This window comes from Balaenoptera borealis (assembly GCF_965194805.1).
Source record: "Balaenoptera borealis genome assembly, chromosome: 3".
In the NCBI taxonomy this organism is placed as follows: Eukaryota; Metazoa; Chordata; class Mammalia; order Artiodactyla; family Balaenopteridae; genus Balaenoptera; species Balaenoptera borealis.
This window is the reverse complement of record NC_138866.1, coordinates 58,221,144-58,233,204: the sequence shown is the minus strand read 5'-3', so window position 1 is coordinate 58,233,204 and position 12,061 is coordinate 58,221,144. Positions and strand designations below refer to the sequence as shown.

General features: G+C 33.0%; 1 long non-coding RNA gene across 2 annotated transcripts in view; it reads left to right on the top strand.

Moving 5' to 3' along the window:
- The first annotated feature begins 346 nt into the window (after positions 1-346).
- LOC309625128 overlaps positions 347-12,061 on the top strand; it is a 162,460-nt gene continuing 150,745 nt past the window's right edge. Inside the window, exons 1-2 of one of the 2 annotated variants that reach the window (XR_014242335.1) lie at positions 347-1,562; positions 2,947-3,014. This is a non-coding gene — a long non-coding RNA (uncharacterized lncRNA). Of the gene's footprint in view, positions 3,015-12,061 lie in introns of both variants that reach the window. The other variant, XR_014242336.1, reaches the window with a different exon arrangement.

The window sequence follows — 12,061 nt, the reverse complement described above, 5'->3', positions numbered from 1 at the left end:
TTATCAATGTCTTTGCTTTGGTAATCAAAATAAAAATAAAATAAAATAAAATCTGAAAAAAAAAGAAGAAAATATGGTACATATATACAATAGAATGTTACTCAGCCATTAAAAGGAACGAAATTGGGTCATTTGTAGAGACATGGATGGATCTAGAGACTGTCATACAGAGTGAAGTAAGTCAGAAAGAGAAAAATAAATATCATATATTAACGCATATATGTGGAACCTAGAAAAATGGTACAGATGAACCCGTTTGCAGGGCAGAAATAGAGACACATGTAGAGAACAAACGTATGGACACCAAGGGGGAAAGTAGCGGGGGCGGGGGGCGGGGTGGCTGGTGTGATGAATTGGGAGATTGGGATTGACAGATATACACTAATATGTACAAAATGGATAACTAATAAGATCCTGCTGTAGAGAAAAAAAATTATACGTGTTTAATGCAATATTCTACTGCAACTTGCTTTTTCACTCAGCACTTTTTGAAATAATCCTTGCTGAAAAAAATCAATAGATTTTGTGATATATTTCGTTAATTATTTAGTATTCCAACTCGTGTTATGCCACGTTTCATCTAGCCATTGACACAATTGAAGTACGTTAAGCTGTTTCTTAGGATGCATGAGTAACATCCTCACACATATTTCCATGTGTGCTATGTACAGATTTCTTTAGGTTGTATATCTAAGCGTATTGCTTTGGTCTAAAGGTAAATTTTCACTTTACGTATACTACCAAATTTTTCTTTAATATTATTGTGATATAGCTTTACCATCCACATATTTGAGTTTCTGTTTTCCCCATAACCTTAAATGGAGGTGCAATCATACTTTTAAGTTTGTCTGTCTAGTGGGTGAAAAATGTTTTCTCCTTGTTTCACTTTGCATTTCTTTGAGTAATAGTGGCATCTTTATTGATCAATATTGATTGATCAATATCAATATTGATTGAGTGGCATCTTTATGTTTCACCTAGGAATTGCCTCCTCATAGCCTCTGCCCATATTTTCTGTAGTTATCATTTTCTATTTGTATGAATTTGTATATTCATGTTGCTTTGTTTTCTCTCACTACTAATCTTTTATTATATATTTTCAAACATAAAATGGTTTATTTATCTATGGCACTTTTTTCTATCTTCTATAGTTAATCATATTAGCTCTTTTGTTTTTCTTTATCCCTCTAACATTTCCTGTTATGTAAATTTTAGTTTGTTCCAGCAAATTTTGTTTTGTAGTGCTTTCACTGGAGTTCTCTTCCAGAACTTCCATAGATTTCCTCTGTATCCTTAGATTATTCAGGGGTGAGTGTGTGAAACATGGGTGGGTTTTTTCTTCTTCTTACGGAATTATAAAAATTATCTTTCTACTATTGATTTCTAATTACATTGCATTGTAAGCTAAGAATTTATAGTCTAAAATTAAAATTCTTATAATTTCTTGAGAAAGCCACTATTCTGTAATATGTGGCCAGTATTTCCTAATATTTTTATTATGTGATGAAAATTTTTATTTTCTATTCCTTATGTATAAATTCTTTGGAATAACAAGATTGAAGGTATGTAACTATATCATTTCTAATTTGTTGTCTGCTTGATATGTTAGCTTATGGGAGAAATAGGTTGATTTCAAAACTAACCATTGTCCCCTTCATTGGCACCTCAGCTGCTGGTCCTCCTCATCCTATTCCCTCTTCTTCTCTCCTTCTTTGGTTAATATTTGTCTGATATATATTTTTCTGTTATTTTATCTACAAGTTCTAAAGACAAATATTAACTGTATTCTATCTCTTAGCATATTTTTTTATTTGTGCTTATTTTAAATATTATTTCCCTTCCTTTTGCTCCCTTCTACCTCTTACCCTTCTATTCTTCCTTTCCCAACACAGCTCCAAAATTTTTACCTCTGGCATTTTAGTTCTGGACTTTTATGGGAAAATACTATTATTACTGGATAGGCAACAAACAATTTTAGTTACTTTTGCTCTTTATATGTTTTAATTTTCCTCCTGGATATATATTTTTTTCTTATTGGATAGCATATAATAATCATTTTGGAAAGGGTCTCTGGGTGATAAACTGTCTGAATCATATATGTGTCTGAAAATAGCTACTATTTAAATATTACTCTGCTACAAATTGACTTTTACTTTCAGAGTTTTTTTTCAACTTTTATGCATTGTTTGCCTACAGTGTCATTAAAGATAAATCAGTTATCAATTTTATACTAATTAACTTCTGATACTTTAGTAATCTCTGAGTTTTTTATAAGCTTCACTTTATCCTCGATTTCAGAAATTTTACTCCCATGTAAATAGAAAAGGTTGCTCTTTATTTATTTATTTTTCTTATACTACCTTGTTCCTTTTAAATATGCACTATGAAAACATATAGCATACTTTAGATCTGGGAATCTTTTACTATCAATTTTTCAAAAATGTCATTATTTTTCTCTTTCTCTTTCTGAACATCCTGTTAATAAGATATTATACTTTACCATTTATTCTTTATTTTTCCTGTTTTATTTTATATTTTCCATACCTCAATTCATTTCTGTTTTAAACTGGGCAAATGATTCTATTTCCTAACTTGCTACTTAAATCTTTGTCTATATCTATATGCTGCGTATTTTTTTTTCTCATTTTCTTTTCATTTCCAATATCTTTGTTTCTTCTGAACAGACCCTGGAACACTCTACCATCACAATTTCTGGATTGCTTCACATTTTACACTTATCTCCTGTCTGCTTCAATAATGGTCACACTCAAGATCATGTTATCATCTAAAATTCTGAAGAATAAATAATTTTATTATCCTATTCCAACAACAACTTCCAACTGCTTAACTCTCACTCCCTCTGCACCTGTTCCCAGTTCTCAGAGATATCTCTTAGGCTTTTTTTTTTTTTTCTATCTTTTCATTTTGGCCTCTCTTTCATACTAGGTATTAACCTATGGTTGAACTTCACAACCGAAAAGCTGTTTTAACACATCATTTATAGAAACCAACAGGTAGATGTAAGACCTCAAAATTCCCAATAAAATACATGGTTAAAAATAAAGTCCATGTAAAATTTTGTTTGTAAAAGTGGAAAAACTCATAATGATGACTGCTCCATATCATTTGCTGCATATGCTGGTCAAAAACACTAAAAGTCATATTTTTCTGGCAATGGAATGATTCATTGATCAAAAAACTTAGTTGGTTCAAGTCCTGTCTACCAGAAGACTTTTCATTTCTGGGTCCACACCACTTTATCAATGCATTTCTTATTGTCACAATCATGGGGCCTGAGAATTGTCATTAGAATTGTGCAATAGTAGTTTAGCGATACAGATCAGTTTAATCTCTGAGAGGATTATAGTTTTTTGTTGTTTTTACTTTATTTTCTTAGGAAGTTCTATAGACTGGTAACTAAAATTGGAAATCTTGCCTCATGGAGTTATCAGAGCTAGAGTTAATATAAGGAAAGATTCTCATCTTTAAATGTCTTCATTTTTTCCATATTTATTTTTCTGTTTCATTTTAAACATTTTTGGGGAAAAAGTGTGAGAATATATATATGTATAAAAATATACATGTAATATATTATATGTATATTACACATGCCTAAAATTATAATTTTTATATTTTTCAAATTAGTTTCCAAGTTAATGGATATTACTATTTTTTACATTTTAAATTGTTTATATTCATGGTTAAAACATTTAGTCCTTCTAAATATGTAAATTTTTTAATCTTTGCTTTTTGGATTAGGCTTGCTGGAAAAAACAGATATACGTTACATGTAATCATAAATTCTTCCATGATACTGCCTTTGTTCCTTTTTTATTAAAAATTATATATGTGTCTATATGTCACTTAACATTGCTCAAGTCTACTTCAGTTACATTTGTTTAAAATTATTGAAACTAAATTCAAGCTTAGTTATAGTTTTTGTTTAACATTAAAAATGATTAAATACTGCATTTTTCTCTGAATACAGTTTTGGGAAAAGTCTGTAAGCTTTTGTTGACTTTGTTCTTATTTTTATATCCTTAAAAAGTACAATTTACATTAGGATTTATACTTTTAGTTTGAATCTTAGTTAATGTATTATAGTTTCTTGTTTAATAACAAAAACCATTCAATATTGTATCTTTTTCTCTAAGAGTACAGTTTTGGGAAAATTGTATACATTTTGATGTTTTGTTCTGATTATTGTTTATCTTTAAAAATTGTGTAACTAACTTTTGGTTTTACTCACTGATTCAGATAGATAGATTTTTTTTCCCCTAAATGATATTTTTCTTTTCTTTGTTTATACTTTTGTAATTCATTTTTGTTGCTCGTATTACTTTTAATTTTTGAAGTCAGTAAATTTTATATAAATATTCTACATATACAGGAAAGTTAACTCTCTTTCTTAGAGAAAGAGTTTGATTTACTTTTATTTAATAAAACAAATATTTTTACTCATATGACCTAAATACTTAGTAATTTTTGCTGTTTAATCTATAAAGTACTGAACAAGTATGTTATCATCTTCAGTACTGCAGTGCAGCTCTCCTTTTCCCTGTATTTGTTTGTTATCCATCTATATATGTCTATAGGAAAGTACACATATGTTGATTGATGGATTTTCTATTTTAAAGTCCTAGTGCCGGGACTTCCCTGGTGGTCCAGTGGTTAAGACTTCACCTTCCAAGACAGGGGGTGTGGGTTCGATCCCTGGCTAGGGAGCTAAGATCCCACATGCCTGCAGGCCAAAAAACCAAAACATAAAACATAAGCAATATTGTAACAAACTCAATAAAGACTTTAGAACAGGTCCACATCAAAAAAACAACAAAAAAAAGTCCTAGAGCCAATGGTTCCCAGCAGTAATAACTTCATTGTGGACTAACCCCTTCACAGAATTTTTCACTTGCAGGTAGTAATACTGCAATTATTTTTTAAAAATTGTTTTTGTTGTTTGTTTTTTTAACATCTCATGGACTTTCTTTGCTGTTCTTTAAACTAGTGACCTTAAATTAGTGACTGAGACTTATATGAGTATTCAAAGGGGGCACATCAGTAACTTAGTGACATTTTCTTTATTGGAGAATCATAGAAAGATGAGACTAGGAGACTCAAAAGTTTCTAAACTGTGTTTTCAAGGCTTTAGGGAACTTGGAGGAGAAAACCCATGAAGTTAAATAATATTGGATCTAATTGCTTTTGAGAAGGGCTGTCTGGATTCTCAGTGTACTGAATTTATTCAAGGATTTGAAGAAAACAGAGGCATATCTCATGATGCCACAGTGAGCAGCATCTAGGGCAGACACAGGAGGCTGGACATGCATGATGCTAGACACCTTCTCAAGATAGACTCTGTAAGGTAAATACAAACCTAAGTAAGAAAAACAAAACAAAACCCAGAATTTTCCCCATGCAGAAAGGGAAAGGGATTGCCCACCTCCCTTTTCTTAGAGTATTTACTTTAGTATACTTGTAATTGTGAATTCTTTCTCTACCCCAGTGAGATGTATATAAATCTTTTAAAAAGCTAAGTAAAAGCCTTTTATCAGCTTTACAATCTGGAAATGTCTTTCTCAAGGACTGGGAGCCATCTCTTGGAAATATAGTTATCAAAGAAGGTAGTGTCCACCCCTATATCCCTATCCCCATGAGAGTTTAATTTAGGTCATCTGGCTGCAAATTCTACCTAACTTTCTGGAAATATGAGTGAGGAATTTTATTATTCCTTTGAATAAAGGCAATTAGCAAACACAAATGGCTGACTCAATTGCCATGTGAATTTAAGATGAACTATGTGTGACGAATGGTGCTGTCATGTCCTCTTACTTGAGGGTTAGTTATTGATTGTCTTGAGAACATGTATGTAATGGTTTGTATCGGTCTGGTTAAAGGGGTGAGATTTCTTTCTGTGCTTACAAACTCTTCAATGGTTGCCTGTGATGTTCATCACATTTTAGTTTAATGCTTATTCAGTAATAAAACTGTCTTCTTTCTCTTCTGTTGGAGAGATTTTCTTGGTTGGCAGGAGATTTTGTTTTTCATTAAATTTTCCCAACAATTCTCAATCAGTCTTTAGCAGGTAGTGATAGGAAGGTCAACAAATTCTAATTCAGTACCTCCAGAGCCGGTTTAGTGTCTGGAAAATGGGCTGCAACACCTGATTTGATTTCAGAGAGGCTAAGAGCTCCAAAGTGGAGTAGCAGAGTTATTTGGGCATTTGCCCATGATGTTCCACAAAGCCCCGTGTGTAGAAAATAATATGAGATTTTAGAGGATGTGATAATCTAGTACTTGATTCAGAGGTGGTTAAGAGAGATAGCCTGTGTCTACTGGCACTAAGCAACGTTTTCCTCTCCAGATTAAAGATATAAGTCTTTGTGCTAGAGGAGGTTAAACAGTAATCTGTTCTTGCTCCTTGGGAAGTCACCATTCTCCAGTTTAAAGGTTTATGTGAAAGGATTGTGTTGCAGTCAGTCAAACTCTGAGTTGCAGTACCTACGAAATCTCTGAGAGAAATCTTTTACTCTTAGTGAAAGAAGGAAAGACAGGAGATATTGGGCTGTAAATGGAAGGACTACAAAGTACACACATACTACAGAATACATTTTTAGGATCCAGCAGTCTTCATCCCTGCTTAGCCAAAAGTAGAGAGAGATAAGTATTTCTAGAAGGGCAAAAAAACCCACATGTTTTGCACTTTGAAGGTATGTGCATAGTGAGGATCTTCCAGAGATGGGAGCAAAGCATGCAAGTAGGGGAGAAGACAAATTGTGAGGATTCAGTAAATAGAGAGGAGTGACATTCCAGTCTGCAGCCTAGGTTTATGTGGGGATGCAAGAAAGAGCATAGTGTAATACAAGGCCTTTCTACTCTAATCCTGCTTACTATAAACTCAGCCTCTTTTCTGTGAGGGCTTAAGGTTCCATTACTTGAAGACAGACCCTTTTGCTAAACTTTAGAGGGCAGAACTATAAAACACTATAACATAAAACTCTATGCACACACCCTTTTGAGTTCTGAGAAATAAAGGAAAAGCCCACTATATAATGTGCCTCTGTGGTGTTATCATTAAAGCTAAACATTAAGTGGATTCAAATGACTTGTTTTTTTTATCCTAGCATCAGCATAAATTTCTGTTTAGAAATTTCCATCTTCATTGTGTGTCTCAAATTGTTGTCAGTTGTCTTCGGAGCATATCACAGTGTTTCCATAAATATCTTCACTTGGCTTTACCAGACAAAACAGCAATACTCATACAAAACATCCCAAGGGCTAAACCTGAAAATAAGAGGATGTGGAACTTCCTTATCTCTTCATCTCCTCAGTTTTATCAAGCTGGCGGGCAATATTCATTGTAGGCCTATTATCTCTCATCTACATCTGAAATTGTACCAGAGCATTCTGAATAGAAATTAAGGTCATTCTGTCAGTGACCCAATTGAATTACAATGCACATCATTTTTATCTTAGTATAGCAAGCTTTTTTTAAAAAACAAAATACTTCACAATGTGTTTTGGCCTCTTACTCTAGTTATAAGCAGCAGGAAATTAGAATTGAACACAAGTATATTTTCCAGGTAGGCAGAATGAAATAAAATGTGGTTCACATTCTCTGAAGGGACAGTGTGGGAAACCTTTCTGTTTCTCATCAGTGTAAAGGACCAAGATCATGAAACCAGTTATAAATCTATTAACTGATGAGAGAAAACTGGGAAGGTTGTATGTGCCCAGCATGAAGCAGAGACAGCTGTGAATGATTTAGACCTACTGGTACAGGGCTTCCCTGTGGTGCAGTGGTTAAGAATCCACCTGCCAATGCAGGGGACATGGGTTTGAGCCCTGGTCTGGGAAGATCCCACATGTCGCGGAGCAACTAAGCCCGTGCACCACAACTACTGAGGCTGTGCTCTAGAGCCAGCAAACCACAACTACTGAGCCCACGTGCCACAACTACTGAAGCCTGCATGCCTAGAGCCTGTATTCCACAGCAAGAGAAGCCACTGCAATGAGAAGCCCGTGCAGTGCAACAAAGAGTAGCCTTGGCTCGCCACAGCTAGAGAAAGCCTGCGTGCAGCAGTGAAGACCCAATGCAGCCCCCAAAAAATAAATAAATAAATTTATAGACCTACTGGTACATAATTTTGCTACAATATACCCAGCAATTTAATATCGACATGTATGTTATAATGGATCAAAATTGTGCAAGTAGGTAACAAGAAAGTAGGCATGAAGGAAAGCACACAAGTCTGGATTACTTTAGAACTGGTGTTGATAAAATAAGGCCTATGTGCCAAATATAGCTTGCCACTTGTTTTTGTAAATAGTTTTATTGGAACTTAGCCATACTCATTCTTTAGGTATTGTTCATGGCTGTTCTTAAGCTACAACAGCAGTGTTGAGTAGTTGCAGTGAAGAACTTGTGGCCCACAAAGCCTAAAATATTTACTGTCTGGACGCTTACAGAAAAAAGTTCACTAACTTTTGCTGCAGAGGACAATTTTGATATGTCCATACATCCAGATAAAGAAAATAAGTAATAGTTTTTTGTTTTTTTTGAGCAGAGAAAGACTTATTACAGGGCCAAGCAAGGAGAACACGTGGCTCATGCTTCAAAAACCTGAGCTCCAGTTATAGTTAAGTTCTTAATGAATGTTTGCTAAATTAAATATGCTACTCATATATTGAGAACTCCTTGAGCATGGCACAAAACTCTCATAGGTGAACATGTGTACTGATTTGGTTCTGAATTATGATAAAATTTAATTCTATGAATAAAAATGTATAGCAAACCAAAGCCATTTTAAAATAGGAATTACATATTTTAGAATGTAATTGATATTATAATTATAAAAGTAACACATGCATATGTTACAGTATTCAAATAGCAAAGAAATTAAAATTAAAGGTAAAGTTCTTCCCTTTTTTTAAATAATCAAATAATTATATTGATTTATAGAAGTGGCTGGTACTGTTTCATCTGTAAAAGATTAGGATTGATTTCTCAACAGGCCTCCTCCTTGAATTAGATGGGGCACTGCAGATTGGCATAAGTGAACAGATGATGTTAAGTGGTTGGATTCCCTTTCAGGCATTTGGGTAGGTTACGTACAGGCAGGTTTTTTTTCCTCCCACTGTTGCCAAAGTAAGGGATGCTTTTACTTTGGCAGCAGAGATATTTGAAGTTCTCACTCTTAGAGCTACATTTTCTTCCTTTCTGCTATCTGTTTCTCCTTTTCCCCCAAATACTTATAATAGGAATCTCTAGTAGATGTCTCATATCCTCTAGAAAATATTTCTGTGAGCCCTGGTGTCAGCAATTGAAAGAAGGAATGGCATGAGTGACTCAAGGTTTTTGTGCTTAGTTCTTCAGTTATCTTCCTGTTTGATCGATGATGTACAGATGCTCTTCAGTGTGCTGACTCCAACCTTGAAGCATCTTCTAGGGCTTGTTGGAAAGAACTTATACCAGACTATGGTTGCCTCTGTTATTACATTTCATCAATCCAAGTATTCCTTAAAGTTTTGGATTTGCTGATCTCAGACTTCCCTATTTTTAAATCCTGTTATGGTTTCATTATACAGATAGTCCCAGAGGTACAATGGTTCGAGTTACTATTTTTTGACTTTACAGTGGTAAAGTGAAAATGGTGTGTATTCAGTAGAAACTGTACTTTAAATTCTGAATTTTGATCTTTTCCCAGACTAGTGATATGTGGTAGGATATCTTGTGATGCTGGTGGCCGCAGCGAGCTGTATCTCACTGTCAACCAGGCAGTCAGGAATATAAACAACTGATATGTTTACAACCATTTTGTACCCTTACAACCATTCTCTTTTTCACTTTTAGTACAATATTCAGTAAATTACATTATTCAACAGTTTATTATAAAATATTATTTATGTTAATTTTACCCAACTGTAGGCTAATGTAAGTGTTTTGAGCATGTTTAAGGTAGGCTAGGCTAAGCTATGATATTTGGTAAGTTAGGTGTATTTAAACGCATTTTCAACTTACAATATTTTCAATTTACGATGGTTTTTTGGGACTTAATCCCATAGTAAGTTGAGGAAGATCTATATAAGTATGAAAATATACACACATTTGTATGCGTATAAATGTGTATGTGTATATCTGTGCGTGTGTCTATTTATATCTATTCTGCCATTTTAATGAGATCTCTGGAGAGATGGGGCACAGAACACTCTGTCATTTGAAAATAAAGCTTCCCAAACTGATTTCAATTCATCTCAAAGAATAGGCACAAGATATATCAAATAACTGTATATTTGTTTCTGTATATTTTATAAGTGAAAATGACTAGATTAGGAAAGAAATATTTCTAACCAGAGACAGTTTAAAAATTCTGGAGCCTGATCATCTTGGTTCAGATCACATCCCTGCTGTTTACTGTGTGACCAACCATAGGTGCACAGTGTCTCAGTCTGCTCAGTTTTAAAATAAGGATAATACTAGTATCAGTATCAAAGGCTGTTATAAAGATTAAACATTAGTATATTAGTGCATGGCATGAAGTAGGTGGATATAAATATTTGCTATTATTATGATTATTGATCTAAGATATGACATTCTAACCTAAAAATTATAAACTTTTCATAAGCATTGTTTACATAAAAGTATTTTTAAAGAGAAAGGTTGTATAAATAAATAGAGACCATATCTTATGTCTGTAGTCTTTATTGTCTATGCTGAATGATACAGTATGGCAGCCACTAGCTACATATGCCTATTTAAATATATATTTAAGTTAAGTAAAATTAAATGAAATTAAAAGCTCAGTTTTCAGTCAGACTAGCCACATTTCAAGTACTCAATAGCCAAACTATATCAGAGAACACAGTTATAGAACATTTCCATCATTTCAGAAAATCTGTTGGATAGCACTGGCCTAGTCTTCACTGATCTAGTCAAGTCAATTAATTCCATGATGTATGACATAAGTTTAGGAGTGTACAGTAACAAACAATGTAATTTTCATTTTTTAAAATTTGTTCTGTTGTCACATCATAAAGATAGTAAAAAACTAAAAGGATATATACTTAGGTCTTATTCAGGCATAAATATATTTCTTCTACTGGATTAATCCAATTTAACATACGATGGATGAAGGAAATTGAGTTGTCTTTTTTTTTTCCGATTGAATTACATGATTATAAAGATATTGAAAATTTAATTAGATTTACTCATTTCTATATGTCATAAAATTAGTATTTAAACAAACATTTAATAAATAAAAATAAGAAGTATACCAGTTACTATAAAATGAAAACTTTCAGAAGGAGAATCATTCATTGAACAATTACTGGAAATAGGAATTCTATGGCCGTTACTTTGAGAAAAGGCACTGTATAAAAGCATATGGTATGAATATTACTTAGTCATAAAAAAGAGTGAAATAATGCCATTTGCAGCAAGATGGACCTAGAGATTATCATACTGAGTGAAGTAAATCAGGCAGAGAAAGACAAATATGATATCACTTGTATGTGGAATCTAAAAAAAATCAAACAGAGGAAATTATTTACAAAATATAAATAGACTCACAGACATAGAAAACAAATTTATGGTTACCAAAGGGGAAATGGGGGGGAGAGATAGATTAGGGATTTGGGATCAACAGAGGCACACTACTCTATGTAAAATAGATATAAACAATGAGGACCTACTGTATAGCACAGGGAACTATATTCAATATTTTATAATAACCTATAATGGAAAAGAATCTGAAAAAATATGTATATATAACTGAATCACTTTGCTGTACACCTGAAACATTGTAAATCAATACTTCAATTTAAAAAAAGTGTATGGTATGGATTATTATAGGTTACATCCTAATGTAAAAAGCATATAAGGATGAGTATCTTCAACATAGCAAAATGTGTCAATATTATTATATTATTAGACAAGTTGGTATGAGGAAAGGATATCTCTGAAATATGAAGTTTGAATAATTTGGTAATCCCAAAGTAAAAGTTTAGTTTAAATACTTTGGGTGAAGAGTTCATATACAGCAGGTTGGTTAAGAAATTATATGAA